Below are 15,786 nucleotides of genomic sequence, written 5' to 3'. Positions count from 1 at the left end.
GGGCCTCTATCCTTTGTCAGCAAAGCGCTGTTACGAATCGTGCGAGCGACGTTTCAATCATTCGAGGACGCGTCTGCTCGACGCCTTTCATGGAGCGAACGCTTTCCATCCACGCCGTCCTTCGCCAGTGTGTTGGGTTTCATAGCCACCGCTGCGCCTCTTGTTTTTGTACGTTTGTTGATAGGTGGCAGCACACTGCAAGCGATTTGCTTGTTGACCGGTCTGAGAGCAAAACGTTCTCCGCGCCCAGACGTCTCTGTAATTGTAAACGTGGTGACGCGGAGTGGTCGAAGTCGTTCGGCGGAGGAAATTCTTCAGATTGCTTTCAGCAGTGATGTTGAAAGAAACCATCTTGAGGACGAGGATTTTTCACTGGACGTAGAAGACTGTGAAAGCACCGAGAGTGACAGCGACGATGAACCACCAGCTGCTAACTCACGAGGAGCGAGTTGCACTTCACGTCCCCTCGAGCGCTAATGTTCTTTCACGCTCGTAAGTCACTTTGATTGTATTTAATGTATAATATCCTTGAGCGAGATCAAAATAAAAGCATTGTTCCTCTTGTGCATTGCATGTATCACAATTATTGTGGATATTATGGAGCGCCGCATGCCGCCAACACGCTCGAGCTCGACCAGCGAAGCGAAATGGTTAGAGCGATGGAACGTGCAGTCACTGCCACAATCCACGCCTCACGGCGAACTTCTTCGACGTTGCGAAAAGCATACGTGTGCGTTCTTTTCGATATTCATGTTTCGATCGTGCTGATCGAACCTGCAACATGCGAGTGAAGTACACACGGCTAGAGTCTCAGCATGGCTGTGACACAAGCGCTACTGAATGGCATGTTAAATGCTTGTGTTCCGTTGAAGACGTAACTCCGCGTTTCCGACTGCGCAAGCAATGACGACGGGGTATTATCACAGAACACTTTTATGTTTGCAAGCCATCATCACGCGCAGCAGCGATGGCGCTACTCGCTGGCGGCCTACTACTGCGGCAAATCCGTCAGGCAGGCTCGGTACGTACTACCTCGGAGTGCCGTTCAGCTCATACGTCAATTCTAGTTCATACATGTTCATGTATATAGCACGCACAGGATTTCGCAAAGCATCATTATGCACGATAACGGAGCTGAAATATAACCTTTCACTTCGCAGCAAATAATTAGGTGGCGAGTACTTAGCACTTTCCATGGTTTGGGAAAGTATTTTAGTCTCATATTCATTTCAGTGCAGCTCGTGACTTCATCCGGTGAAAGTGGCACGGTTCGCACGTCCTATCTGTTCCTATGCTAACGAACGGGTTGACCCTCCTCCTGGCGCCATCTTGAAAAGCACGGCGCGCCACCTATAGTTCGTGGGCATTGCGAATAGAGAATGAGCGCGAATTGTTTTCCAGCACGCATACAGCGCCTTTTCCGCGACCGCCCTTTACCGCTTTTCCTTTCCATTCACTACTTTAAGCAAAAGGGGAGCAGGTAAAGCACTGCCTCTGTTGCACTTCGACAAACAGTGAAGTAACACCACCTGAGCTAGTGACGGCGCCACGCGACTGTTCGCGTTAAATTTAAGGCCAAATCACATATGAGTGAAAATGCACGCGACAGCGACGAGCGACCCGACGTAGATCGCCTTCGTGCAAGCTGACGCTTGCATGGGCATACCCCATACACGTGACGGGTTTGGCGAGCGAACTCCATTGTTGCTGGCATGAGGCCGTCTACTTGTATAGAAAAAGTGCAGCGAACAGTCTCTATTAGAGACTGTTCGTCGTGTGTCGTTTGATCATATTCGATATGCTCAATAAAATGCCAAATTACCGGAAAACGATGTTTTGTTTTCGCAGCGAACTTTCAAAAAGCCGGGCCGGGCTGGGCCCGGGATTGTGTTATCGTACGTCGGGCCGGGCCGGGCCGGGCGGGCTCGCAGCCCTTTGCCGTCGGGCTCGGGCGGGCCTTCGACAAAGTCAGCGGGCCCGGGATGGGCTCGGGCTCGGAATTGCGATGAGCACTCGCAACTAATGTCAAATTGGTATGTTGAACATTACGATTGTAGTGTATACATTTCCATACTAGAAATAATGCTTTAATATTGCTGTATTTGTTACATTATTTTGCACATGTACCTTTTTTATTTTTTCTTTCATTCCTATTATTTGTATCCTGCAAAGTGCTTATGACGGCCTCCGTGCCTCACTGCACCTGGAGCAAAGGCCCTTTGTCAGGCTTTTAAGCCTTTTGCCTTCGCTCCATTTTCTGTACTTGCACAGAAAGAAAGAAAGAAAGAAAGAAAGAAAGAAAGAAAGAAAGAAAGAAAGAAAGAAAGAAAGAAAGAAAGAAAGAAAGAAAGAAAGAAAGAAAGAAAGAAGAAAGAAAAGAAAGAAAGAAAGAAAGAAAGAAAGAAATACGGCCCGTGCACAGCTCTAGTGCGCCTCTCCCTGAGAAATGATGCCATACGTTAAAACCACGTCATGCGTCTGAAACTGATGACTTCTTGAGAAACTAACTGCACTACACAGTAAAATTTCACTTGAACGAACTTGATGGGAAGAAAAAGTTTGTTAAAGTGAAAGTTCGCTGAACTGAAACAGCTATGTTGTAGTTTGCTATCACAAACTGAAGGAAACATCAGCTGTTGAATGGAAGCTTCAACCCATTTAGCTGTGATGCTGTTCATTTGCATGTGAAATTGTGCTTATTGAGGATCTTGTGAAGAATGCAGCAATCTTTTGCTGCAGCCGCGCTTTTAAGACTGCAGTGTGGTCACGAATTCAGTTACTGTGTCCAAGCTCTCATGAACCTTCTCCGGCACAACATTTCCTTGAGCAGAAAACGACTTCGGTTTCTCCAAGCGCATCAGTACTTCTATGCAAAACATTTCAGTTTTTTGACCAGAGACATGAGCTCCCGTATGGCACTCATACCTGCAGTTGTCGCTGCGGATATGGCTCCGGCTGGCTTCAAAAATATGTAGGCAGCCAATCGAGTTCAAGGCCGATTGGGGCCAACGTTTCGTCACGTGGTAATGAAGTGCCGCTGTCAATGTAAAATTGTGGCCTCCGCGATTAGCTCCGGTAACGGGTCATTGGCGGAGCTGATCGCGAAGGTCACGGTAAAACTATGCTACAAAAAGTGCGGTTGTACTCGCTAAAGTGATCAACATGGCCTGGGAGCCGTCGGATGGTGTCACGGAATATGTTCGTAGAACTCGAATGTGCTATGCACTGAAATTCGTTAAAGCGAAGTGAGTTAGCACTGGGTTCAATGGCACTTCTTTGGGGGATAAAAAAAAAACACACACACACAATTAAACAGCTCGTTTAAATGACGTTCGCTCAAGTGGTATTTTACTACAGTACGGCCTCGACGATTTCTTGTACGACTGTTTTCGCCGATACGTTTGTGAACGTGCGCGCCTTTCCAAAATGCACCGCATGCAGTAGGCTAATACATTGAGCCACCCGTCATGCATGAATTGTTTACTTAAAGAGGAGGCATTCGATGAACTACATATCGATGAGACTGTTATACGCGAATGGTGTAGACCTCTTCGATCGAGCGAAGTTAAACAGGCTGGTTTCCAGTGTGAAACCCGTCGACCAAAATTTTCTAGGAATGTGCGCGACTTTTGAAATTTCCGTATGCGAATCGAACGCGAATAAGGCAGGCGCAAAACTGCACCTGAATTATCTAATCGAATATCTAATACGGGTACATCCTTAAAATATTGTAAAACGAGACGTAACAGTAGCATTGATTACTCTTTTAAAACAAATTAACGAAACCACCTGTCATTAGGATGCAACACAACGAGGATACTTTTGGCAACGCGCTCATTACAAATTATCGTGCAAGCGAGTTAACTGCTTGGCATGCTCACATGGTGAACACCCTGTACGAGCTGTAGCAACACACCTGAAAGTGAAAAATAGCCCCTCCCTTGGAATTGAGGTGGCAGTAGGCAATGCGATGCTCGCACATCGCCTTTCCTTTCTGCGGGTATTTAAATGTTGTCTGGTTAAGATTTTTTACTGTTACTTTATTGTATCTGTTTATAGACCTCGAAAGTGCCTCATACGATGTATAAGAGAGCTGCGGAATAAAGTTTGGTGAAAAAGAAACAGCTCCAGTTTGACATGGGCGTGCGGGAGATAAGGCTGAAACGGAACACGCAGACAATGCGCGCACCATGCGTGACTACAATAAAACATCGCCAATTGCGGGGAACGCTGCATAACTGCTGGTATGGCACTGAACTGCAGTATGCAATGACCGCGAAGTACAAAGTTGCACCTCTTGATGTGCGCCGCCGCTAAAGAAATAAATGCAATGCCACAGCATAAGTGTTGGCTAAAAGTACCCACCACAAGGCCTTTACTTATATTTTACTAAAGTGTGAAAGAAATTCCGGCTCTCTCGCATTACCATTCGATACCATGCGGTGGCGATTTAAGGAAGATTTAGAAACTATGACAGGGAGCACGCACAGCGCTGAAATGGCGGCAGAGTGGACGGACGACTCGTCCGGCTAATCCCGATGCCCATGTCGCGCGCATCTGTACAACGATCTGCTATAAGCGAAAAGCGGTGCTGTTTAAACGCGGTATACCTGCTGCCGCATGGAGAAAATCCTCTAGTTGCGTGCAGCACGTCGCCTGCTCACGCCGTCACTGTCGAGGCGCTTGCTGTACCGTGCTCGCGCGCTTACTATTGGAATTCTCTTCGCCCTCGCTCCTCTCCTGCGGTGCACAGTGCCACGGCTGCGGCGAGCATCTTGGTGGTTCAGCGCGGCGAGGGCAAGCTGATTTCGTTCCCGTGACCGGTGCGCATTCCGCTCTCCGCGGTCCCGCACAAGGAAGGGGGCGGCAGCGAATGACGGCGCGGTATACGTTTCGATCGTCGCTTATCAAAAGCGTGCAGTACGCTTACAACAGCGCTGTGCCACACGCGCCGCCGAGCAGATGGCTTAAGTAGATGTTGCCGTGAGAGGGCTGTGCCGCGCTCGCGCGTTCGTAGGTAGCCGTTTCGTCCTTTGCGGTGTTTATCTGTAGCGGCATTGCCGCATGCGCACTGGCGTCGAAGTCGGAATCATTGATAGGCCTTTCTCTGCAGTTTCCGAAAAGACGGAAGGCGTCTTGCAGGACATTGGGGCGTCGGCCATACCACGAGTTCAGGGGCGCAGTTAACTATTATGCGACAAATCACACGCGCCAACCGGTACGCATGGGACGCATCACTACGACAGAGAAAACGTTCGGCTCTATAGGGGTATTCAGACGGGGGAGAAATGCTCGGGGGGTAAAGGCGGAGCCTAGTGACGTCAACTCGCGAGGAGAAGTCGCCACAAATGCCCCCCACTCACACGGACGGGGCGAACGGAGGGGGAGACCAGTGTTACCAGACTACTCCTGTGGCTTGTACCGCCCGTTTCACCAGCTGCCGACGACGATGACCCCAGCTACAGATGACCCCAACTGCAGACTGGACACCCACTGCCGCTCTCTGCAGGAGCAAGTGCAACAATGTGGCCAAACAAGAGCCAGAAATTCCGCCACATCCCCCACCGCCGGGGGATTGTTTGTCCTTTCGGGGAAAACGTCCCCGTCTCCTCCGAGGAGGCGCGGGGGGGTCACGCCCACTCGCTAATCCGTGACGTCGTGGTCACGTGATCCGCAACCCCCCCGTCTCCCCCGAGCATTCCTCCCCCGTCTGAATACCCCTTATGGAGGTGCGTTTTAACAGCACTAGGCTTTAAACGGCTACGTATTAGCGATTTAATTAAAAAATAAGGGTGCGTAGCATTCGTAAGTCGTTACTTGTTTGCATATTCGAATTCGTTCGAATATTCGCCTTTGATTGTATATTGTGCCTTGATCAACATATGAATCTTTCGAAACGAATATGCTTCGAATAAGAGAAAATCTTCCACACGTATTGGAAATTTCGAATATTCGCTCAACCATAAAAATTTCTTTAGTGGCTGTCTGGAAACTTGCAAGGCAGTGGCTCTCGTTTGTAAAGGTGCCCCCCTACACCCCGCCCCACGAACTTCGTTTGCTTTTTAAATTTTGGTACTTGTTGTATGGATGACCGAAAACACACACACACACACACACACACACACACACACACACACACACACACACACACACACACACACACACCACACACGCACACACACAGACAGACAGACAGACAGACAGACAGACAGACAGACAGACAGCGCTCACTCGCTACTGAAAGCATATTGCATAAAGTGCGAAAGCCAAGCGCCAAGCAGATTACCTTGTTTTGCGGTGTTTTTCTTGTTTTTCCCCTTTTCAACATCTGCATTTCCCTTCTGGCGCGCGCGCTTTGTGCGATGTAGGTTCAGTTGCGAGTCAACGCGTTCTCTGTATGCTTTTCTGTCGTCCATGTATCAGTCTACAGCGTAGAAAAAAAAATGTTTTTTTTTTGTTTTGTTTTTTTGCGGATGAATTAATCACGACCAAATGGCACAATTTCCACTTCTACCATCGGAAAAAAAAGTGCAGGAATAAAGAGGGCGGGTAGCAGAGTGCAAATATCGGCAGGGATGCCAAAGAGGCGCGCTCAAAACAACATTGTACAGTCAGTCGTAGGCTTAACGTACTTTTGTTTGTTTGTTCGCGCGCTTTTCAAAAATTTAGCAAGTAAGGCTATAGTTGGTACCAATCCATCGCGCAGAACACAACATTAATCAAATTTTGTTCAACTTTTATGGAACTTCAACTAAATATCGGCACGCTCATAGGTGTCACGCTTGCTTTCATAGAAAATAAATAAATAAATAAATAAATAAATAAATAAAAACTTTAGGCATCTTCGCACTAGGGGTGCCAAGCGTGAAGGAAGTGCGGAGCTGGGCAGTCTTCGTTGTTTCTCTTCGGTTTCTCTTTCTTTCTTTTTCTTTTTTACGTTTTTTTACGTCTTCCTTTCTTTCTTTATTTCGATTTTTCTTCCTATCTTTTCTATTTCTCTCTCTCTTTCTATTTCTCGCTCGCTTCCACTTTTTTTTTATTTTTATACGTGATTTTGCCTGCGTTACACCAAACGTCGACAGCATACGAAAGCATACGACAGCCTGGGCTCCTAAAGTGCTCCGCGCTTAATAAATAAATAAATAAACAGGGTGTACTTAAGGTTTGTCACATGAAGAGACGACGATCGCTAGCGGAGCCCAGTTTCTTCAAGGGCGAAACAAAGCAGATGCAAGCGAGACTCGGTTCAGAAGGCGCAACGGCAATGCACAGATCGTAGCGGAAGAAAACAAACATCGTGCCGACTCACTGACTCCTATGATGGCCAAATAGTTCTTTCCCCACAAAAAAACCTTCCTAACCAGGGAAAAATAAAGTTCTGCATTCATTCATTCATTCATTCATTCATTATTATTATTATATTATTATTATTATTATTATTATTATATTATTATTATTATTATTATTATTATTATTATTATTATTATTATTATTATTATTATACTAAAAGCCTATGGCAGTATACTTGTCCCAGTATTGACTACCATATTTAATAAGTGTCTGCATGCTTCAACGTTTCCTAGCATGTGGAAAACTGCTCGTGTTTTCCCAGTGTTTAAGTCTGGCTGTAAAAGTGACGTATCGAACTACCGCCCTATTTCCCTTCTTTGTGCCGCATCCAAAATCTTTGAGCTTGCTCTTCACAAAATATTGTCTTTTGATGTAAAAAATTCATTGATTGTGAATCAGCATGGGTTTCTCGCTGGCCGCTCAACTGTCACTAATCTTGCCAGTTTCATGATGCAAGTCTCCACGCCTATTTCGCAGAGAGGACAGGTTGACACTATTTACTGTGACCTTAGCAAAGCTTTTGATGTTGTCAGCCATTCGCTGCTTGTGGATAAACTTGCACACTTTGATGTTGATTCTTCAATTGTGAATCTCCTCCATAGCTATCTTCTTGATAGATTATGTTACGTTGCCGTTAATGGCCAAACGTCCTCTTTGTATAAAGCTACTAGTGGGGTTCCTCAAGGGTCGGTACTGGGCCCACTCCTCTTTTTAATTTATGTTAATGATGTTTCTTCTGTCATTCGGAATTCTTCTTTCCTTTTGTATGCCGATGACATAAAGATATTTAAGGAAATTCATTCAGTTATCGATTGTCGCTTGCTGCAATCTGATTTGTGTTCTTTTTCTGAATGGTGCAAGAGCAATAACCTCTCCCTAAATATTTCAAAAACCAAGGTAATGAGTTTCACTCGAAAAACATCTAGTGTGCCATTTTTATATTCTGTCAATTCTGTGTCGTTGTGTAAGGTATGTGAGATCAATGATCTAGGTGTTCTTTTTGATAGCACCTTACACTTTTCTGCTCACGCTAAGCGTGTTGTTTTGCGGGGTCTTCGCACCCTAGGCTGTGTTTGCAGAATGTCTAGAGAATTCCGTTCTCCTGTGCCCTTCCGAAAATTGTACACCGCGCTATGTCTTCCTCAACTAGAGTATGCATCTGTGATCTGGAATGGCATTCCTAATTCCAGCAGCAACGCCATTGAGCGAGTCCAGAAAAAATTCCCAAGCATTTACAACCATCGTTCGCTAGAAATGACTCTGGATCTCGTTCTAACGCTGCTGGATTATTATCATTGCCATCACTTTGCTGCCGACGAAATCGCGCTGATCTGTTATTTCTTTACAAGCTTGTGCATGGTATCATATCCTGCCCTGTACTGCTCAACTGTCTTAATTTCCGAATTCCACGTAAGCTGACCAGAGAGAATAGACCTTTTCATGTAACCGCCTGCCTCTGTGAACATTCGACCATTGGCAGGATACAACGTCTTTACAATGCTTACTTTATGGAGCTCGATGTTTTTCACAGCTCCCAGTCGTTGTTCTGCTCCGAGCTTTGCACTGTACTTACATAGCCTTGTACACTGTTGATATTTTTTTTCTGCCTGCGCATAGTTGTATATGTGCAATTTTGTAACGTTTTTTATCCCTGATATTTTATTATGAATGTTTCCTTTGTTTTTTTGTGTGTGTGTGTGTGTGTGTGTGCGCCAGTACAAAGACCTTACGGTTGTTCCTGGGCACATTAAATAAACGTTTGATTAAAAAGGTTAGGTTAAAATAATTTAATTATACAATCAGGGCTTCACGCGGCAGCGAGAAAATCCGTGCTATCATGCTCAGCATAACCGACAAGAACTTAGCTGAGACTTATGCCTACATGGGACAATCGGACGCGATTGTAAAATAGCAGTAGGAAGGTGATTCAACTTGGTTCCATTGGCGATTCAATTTTTTAAAGTTTAGCTTTCCGGTTGATTTGGCCAGTCAAGTCTCGAAACGCAGTTTTCTCTCCCGTCACACCGAACCACTTTTGTATACGTATACTCTCATCTTGTGTACCTGCCATGTGGATGAATAAACTCAAACTCAGTATCTCAGTTGAAGCTGACAAAACACAATGTCGTCCTGAAAGTGTTGAGGGGTAAGAATGGTGTGCATGAACGACGTAATTTATTATAAAATGCCCCCAGCGTATCAAACTTCGTGGGAAGAATGCGCGAAGGCTCCGCTGTCGTGTACGCTTCCTCTAGCACGCATACAGACCGCGCGCGGGGCGCCGTTGGATCTCATCACACTTGGCCTTTATACCGAACATCGCGGCGACGGCGAACCTTCGTGTGAAGTGGCCCTACATTTGCATCCGCAATTTGAATAAAACCAACTCTATAGCTTGTAGCGCATAGAGTTGGTTGCGCAAACTGCTTGCTGCAGAGCGAGTCACCATTGTGCTGTGGGCATGCAGTTGATTTGAGGTACAGTGGCCGGGACAGCCTGCACAAGCTTGGTACGTAGTACGCATCCGCAACGCCTGGAACGAAAGCTCGCGAGAACGAAGAAGCGCGCTACTCACGGTGCTTCCTGGCGGCTCGCAAGCACGCGAACGCAGAACTGACGGGGCTACAGCAGCCTAGGGGCCGTGCGCCGTCATCTCGGCTCGACAGCGCCAGACAGCAGCATAGGAGGCCGGTCACGGTCAGGATGGCGGGGTGCCCCTGCACGCTACGAGGGCAGAAAACAGAAGATTGCAGATTAAATAAGTTGCAACTGTGACGCGAACGTAAGTGCAGAGAACACGTAATTTTCGACATCTCGCGTCACTATCAGGTGAAAGAAAACACATTTACCTTTCTCTATTTCAAAGGCAAGAACACAAGAGAAACGCGGACACATGCAAGGTGCGAGGTGCAATACAACAAAAGCTTTTTATTGCGACCTATGCTCGTGAGTGCGTGTATATATATATATATATATATATATATATATATATATATATATATATATATATATATATATATATATATATATATATATATATATATATATATATATATATATATATACCTGACCTGAAATTTAGGGGGTAGGGAGTGTTCAACCCCCACCCTCCCAAAATCCAAGCCGGACCACCGGGGCAGACGGGGGCATACACACCGCGCAAATGTGAGTGCCAATACCAACCGAAAGAGTTGAAGTGGGTGAGAAGATGAGGCATAGAAGAAGTGTCTCGAGCAGCAGGAACGTATTTTCAATATACATCGAAGCCAGGCAGCAAAGAATATATGTTGCACCACGAGTGCAGTTGCTCATAAACGCGAAGCCGGGCCGCGTCGCTTCGCAGTGATGAAACAGCTGCCCGTTTATGGGTGCAAACGATTACGCGGAGAAACACTTCGCGCATGTGAAATTCCGCTCGGTGCTTGCGACAGGCTGACTTTCTTTCGAATGTGTCTGCGGTGAAACGGAGCGCCACAATTTTGCGCTGAGCGCGGGGCGCTTTCCAGTGAAAATGTGTCCAACTTCACCCAGCGGTGCGGCCAACAAATGAGAAATGAACAGAAACGAATTCATTGGGATGACGCAAAGAGGACGGGGACGAAGTGAAGACACAAACTGACAGACAAGGGCGCCACAGACACGGGAGTCAGTTCGTGTCTTCACTTGGTCCTTGTACTCTTTGCGCCATTCCAATTTTTTCTTAAGTAATCAACCAACTAGCTCAGCAACAATCCCTGTTGAACAAGAACGCGGCGTTCATCGCAGATAACAAGGAAGGCCTCTTCTACACTGATTCCCACAGCGCGTGGAATACACTTAATTTTCAGTACAGTTTATACTTTATCATATTTTCAGAGGCATGCGCGAGCCATAATAATGCGCAAAATGAAAATGAAAGTGAGCGAGTACGTTGAACAGCCTTCCCTGAGTGTCGGCTGGGATCCTCCCTCCGAACGAATATATCGCCAGCTTAACAAAACAAAAAACAAAACGAAAAAAAGAAAAAAAAAAGCATCCACGGCATATAAGTGTACGAGCAGAACACTGAAAGACGCTTTAACGCAATTCGTTACAGACGGTTCGGTTACCGAGAGTCAAATGTTAAATAAGCAGCACTAACAGGGTGCAATATATTTATATGCCCGGGAAGTCCCGAGCATTTGGAGAGGCGCTGCGCGGATTTCGGCCTTCACAAGAGCACAGCGGGGGTTCCTTAAACGTGTGCGCATCATCATACACACGATGGATTTTTTTTCTCCGCAATTTAACATCTACCTCGAGGCATGCAGCCACCGGAAGTAGGGGGCCCACCGTATACTATACACTGGCAGAGGAACAAAAGCGCCAACGGGGCTAAATTCTTGGTTGCCGAAACAGCAGGAGCGGCGAGAAGGGACAATCCAGACACGCGATGGAGGTGGCGTTCATTAACAGACAATGGCTCCTCAGAGGAGCCGCCGACGGAGAACGCGTGCCGGCCGCGCTGCCCGTCCCATTGTCTTCGCCCTCCCGCTGGTGGCCGCCGCATGCCTTCCCCATTATACGCGTGCCTGTTACAGCGCGTAAATTACGCTATCAAGTGTGTTGCGCCACCCAGCACCTCTCCCTTCGCGCCACCTATAGGAGTACACCGGTATTTTTTTCCAACGAGAGCAAACGCGGAGTGGGGGTAGAATTTAGAAATATACAAAAACAAATAATAGCGCGGGAACTTTAGAACTATATATAAATTAGTGCAACGATAAACTCCGTGCAGAGATCTGGGCCAACTCAACGTTGGTGATAGAACAATACGGGAGGTTTAGGGCTTACGTGACCCAAAGTGGGTACACTCTTGAGAGGGATGCACGCGTTTATCAATTACAACCCGGGGCACTTTGACGACGTTACAAAACACGACGCACGTGCGTGTTCTTTTTTTTTTTTTTGCGAATTTCGTCTCTGTAAAGAATGCAGCCGCCGCCACCTGCCAAGAATCGAACTTGCCACCTGACCTCGTGCTCAGAAGCAGTTCTATCACACAGAGCTACCAGACCGCGTACAAGTTTATTAGTGTGCACTTTACAGCGAATAGTTACTCAACATCACGAGCCTTCCACGCAGTTTGTTACTTTATGCCCTCGTAATACTGAGGCGCACAGCACAACGAATTCGCAGCGCCGTCTCACATTTACTATATATACCGCCCCCGCTCGATCATAAACGTTATGACGCGTTTAACGCCCCGTCGGATGGACCATTGCATAAGTGAGCAGGCCAAGTCGGAAACCACACGCTGAGCCCGGGCACCGCTCTCATCAGCCACGGGCGCGATCAACTATACAACCCATGGGCGTGGCGTCTGTGCAGCGAACCGCTCGCACGCGCAGTGCCCATATCGCACACTGCACGCGTACATCGACGCGAGAAGGGACGACAGCGCCTTTACACGCGATCATCATCGCCCACACTTACACATCACAAATATAATGTGTGCGAATAGTCAAATAAAATTTATCTCGAATCGAATACGAATCGAATAGCGCCGAATAGTGAACAAAAATATCGAATATCGAACCGAATATCAAATACAAAAGATTGTGTTGAAAATTGAAAGAAAGAACGAACAAATGAAATCTGCTCATGTCCTCGAGCACATTACGCGGTGAGTGACTACCGAAAGACTACAAGTAAAGTGGATATTTGGGCAAGTTGGTAAATCTTCATCTTAACACAGCGCACACACACGAACACAGAAGAATAAGGAAACGACGACACGAGCGCTGTCTGTGTTCGTGTGTGTGCGCTGTGTTAAGAGAAAGACTACAAATTGTCATGCAGAAACACAAGCTGTTCCACATGACTTGGCTTCTGCCGCTCTCGCCGTGATATTACGGTGTTTACGGCTCATCTGACAGCGGTAATGTTGTGCTTCATTGTCATTATTGCTCCGGGCTCAAAAATCTTAGGGCGCCCGTTCACAGCAGCGTTTTAACTGCGCGCCGGAACGATGCGCGTTTCTGAACGAGTGGCGCGATGCGGCAGTGGCGACTGTTGAGCGTGAACAAGTTTTCACAAGTGAAGCCAATCACCGAGGGTTTCGCAGCCAAAGTCGGGACGTTTGGCGGCGCTTACGGCGTACGCGAAGTTGTGAAGGGCTCGACAATTTTCACATATGTTTCTTTCCCTTTTTACGTGCGGAAATGACTTAATCTCTTTTAAAATAAACATGCGCTCGCTTTTGAACAGGGATATTGGTGAAAGGTTTAACGAAAGACCTGCTGCAACGACGTTAGCGTTAGATTTATTCACCGCACCCTAAGTTACAGCTTTGGCCTTTGTCCCGTTTTAGATATTCGTCATGTCGAATTATTCGAAACTTCGAATACTAGCTATTCCAAAGTCGAATCGAATTGTTGGGATAGGTATTATTCGATTCGCATTCGAAACTCGAATATTCGCACAACCCAATAATTTAGTTTGATAATCCTGTCATTAATCGTCCCTTTCCCCTCTGCAGGGTAGCATACCGGTTATTCTAAACTGGCTAATTAACATACCTGCATTTCCTATCTCACCTGCTTTCCTTGCTTTTGTCATTAGTAAGATAACACATCAGACACTCCGGTTATTGAAAAAAAATGTTAACGCATTAACGCATTCATGGTTTCGAAAGATTCGCGACCTTCCTTTTTTTACTCTCTTCTGTTTTTATACCCGCAGTCATCAGTGGCCCGAAACCGGGGAGTACACGGCCGACTGCGAAACGATTTGAGCATCGCGACCGCAAGTGATTCCTCTGATTCATGCGCGCGTCAGTGGGCCTTCGTCGTGCTGTACGCAACGATTATCGTCGCCTCGCCGAAGCCAAACACCACTCAACATAGCTGCATGAGGGAAGGAGACCACCCGAGACCACCGAGTGCCGATGGCTCTTCCATGCCGCGCATATGTAGTTCTTGAGCAATGCGGCAGACACTTACACGCTAGAGTTTTTTGGCCAGCCGTCTATAACGCTTCGCCATTTACGCAATGCAGGAGACGCAGATGGGAGCAGTGGCTGGTGCTGAGATCTTGCGACGCCGAGCTAAAAGCCAGCGGCACTGTTACTGCAACGATCGAATACATGAGGCACTCCGCGTTGGTATATATGGGCGCCGGCAGCGGCATAATCTTCACAGACGCGTACTGGCTCCCACCCACACCTTTCTTTGTTTCTTTCGTTCTCTTCGAAGCGAACACTCGCCATTAGCGCTGCTACTGCTGTCTGGGTATACAGCCGGAAGAAAAAGCTGCGAGGCCACACCAGTATAAATGAATGAATGAATGAATGAATGAATTCTGCTAGAACACTGTTGCAACGTGATAATAATAATAATAATAATATCTGGGGTTTAACGTCCCAAAACCACGATATGATTATGAGAGACGCCGTAGTGGAGGGCTCCGGAAATTTCGACCATCTGGTGTTCTTTAACGTGCACCTAAATCTAAGTACACGGGCCTCTACCATTTCGCCTCCATCGAAATGCGACCGCCGCGGCCGGGATCGAACCCGCGACCTTCGGGTCAGCAGCCGAGCACCGTAACCGCTATACCACCGCGGCGGACGCACTGTTGCAACGTGAAGTTGTCCAAATGCATTACGCTGGCCGAACGGGAGCAAGTAACCGGTGGAATTTGACTTGACGCTTTCAGACACCACCTATGAAGAACTCTCTGTAAATGCGTCAAATCAATACAATGTTATTTCAAGGCACTCGATAATATATTGCAGCAAAAATAATGTCATAACACGTTAATTTATGTGTGTTATAGTAATCACTGCTAATTACTTTGTAATGAGATATCTATTTATTCGGAAGCTATTCATGCTCTGTTTTTGCAGAAACAGAATGAAATCTCAGGATAGAAATATAGTGAAAATTCGTTTTCGGTTATGTCCATGTTGAGCAAAGAAAAATTATACTTTTGACGTGGGTCGCGCGACGCGGCACTACCAAATACGGTAGTGCCTTCAGCAAAGTGATGAAAAATTTCTTATGCAGGAGGTTCAATTCATCCAAAGTTCAATGTATCTAAGATGCTCTTTCTTAGTCCCAAGTCGATACAAATAGCAAATACAAGTGGTGTACACAATTGTGCACATAGCGTCTCAAAGGGTTAAGACGAATGCTATACTAAGAACTGGGGGGCGTAAACACTGACACAAGCAAACTGAAAAGAGTAGCACAAATGCCGACTATCCAATCTGAAGTCACAGAACGAAAAAAAAAGCCACAAAACTGATCTTCGCGATCGCTATATTGGGAAAGTGGCGCCAACCGTTCAATCGTTCATACGAGCGGACACTTGCAAGTGAGAGAAAAAAAAAAAAAAAAAAAGCCTTTATGCAAGATAACCAAGAACTGACTCGCACACGTGCCACTACGGTCAGTAACATCCCACGCATCGACC

The 15,786-nt window shown here is 46.5% G+C and overlaps 1 protein-coding gene across 1 annotated transcript in view; it reads right to left on the bottom strand.

The window, feature by feature from the left end:
* LOC119400664 (ecotropic viral integration site 5 ortholog) overlaps positions 1–15,786 on the bottom strand; it is a 230,934-nt gene that overhangs the window by 150,565 nt on the left and 64,583 nt on the right. The window contains exon 2 of the mRNA XM_037667693.2: positions 9,926–10,074. The gene's annotated coding sequence lies outside the window, so the exon portion shown is untranslated. The remainder of the gene's footprint in view (positions 1–9,925; positions 10,075–15,786) is intronic.

The sequence above is a fragment of the Rhipicephalus sanguineus genome, chromosome 1 (genome assembly GCF_013339695.2).
Source record: "Rhipicephalus sanguineus isolate Rsan-2018 chromosome 1, BIME_Rsan_1.4, whole genome shotgun sequence".
Classification (NCBI taxonomy): Eukaryota; Metazoa; Arthropoda; class Arachnida; order Ixodida; family Ixodidae; genus Rhipicephalus; species Rhipicephalus sanguineus.
Note: the sequence above shows the minus strand (reverse complement) of the source record. Positions and strands in the feature narration are given on the sequence as shown.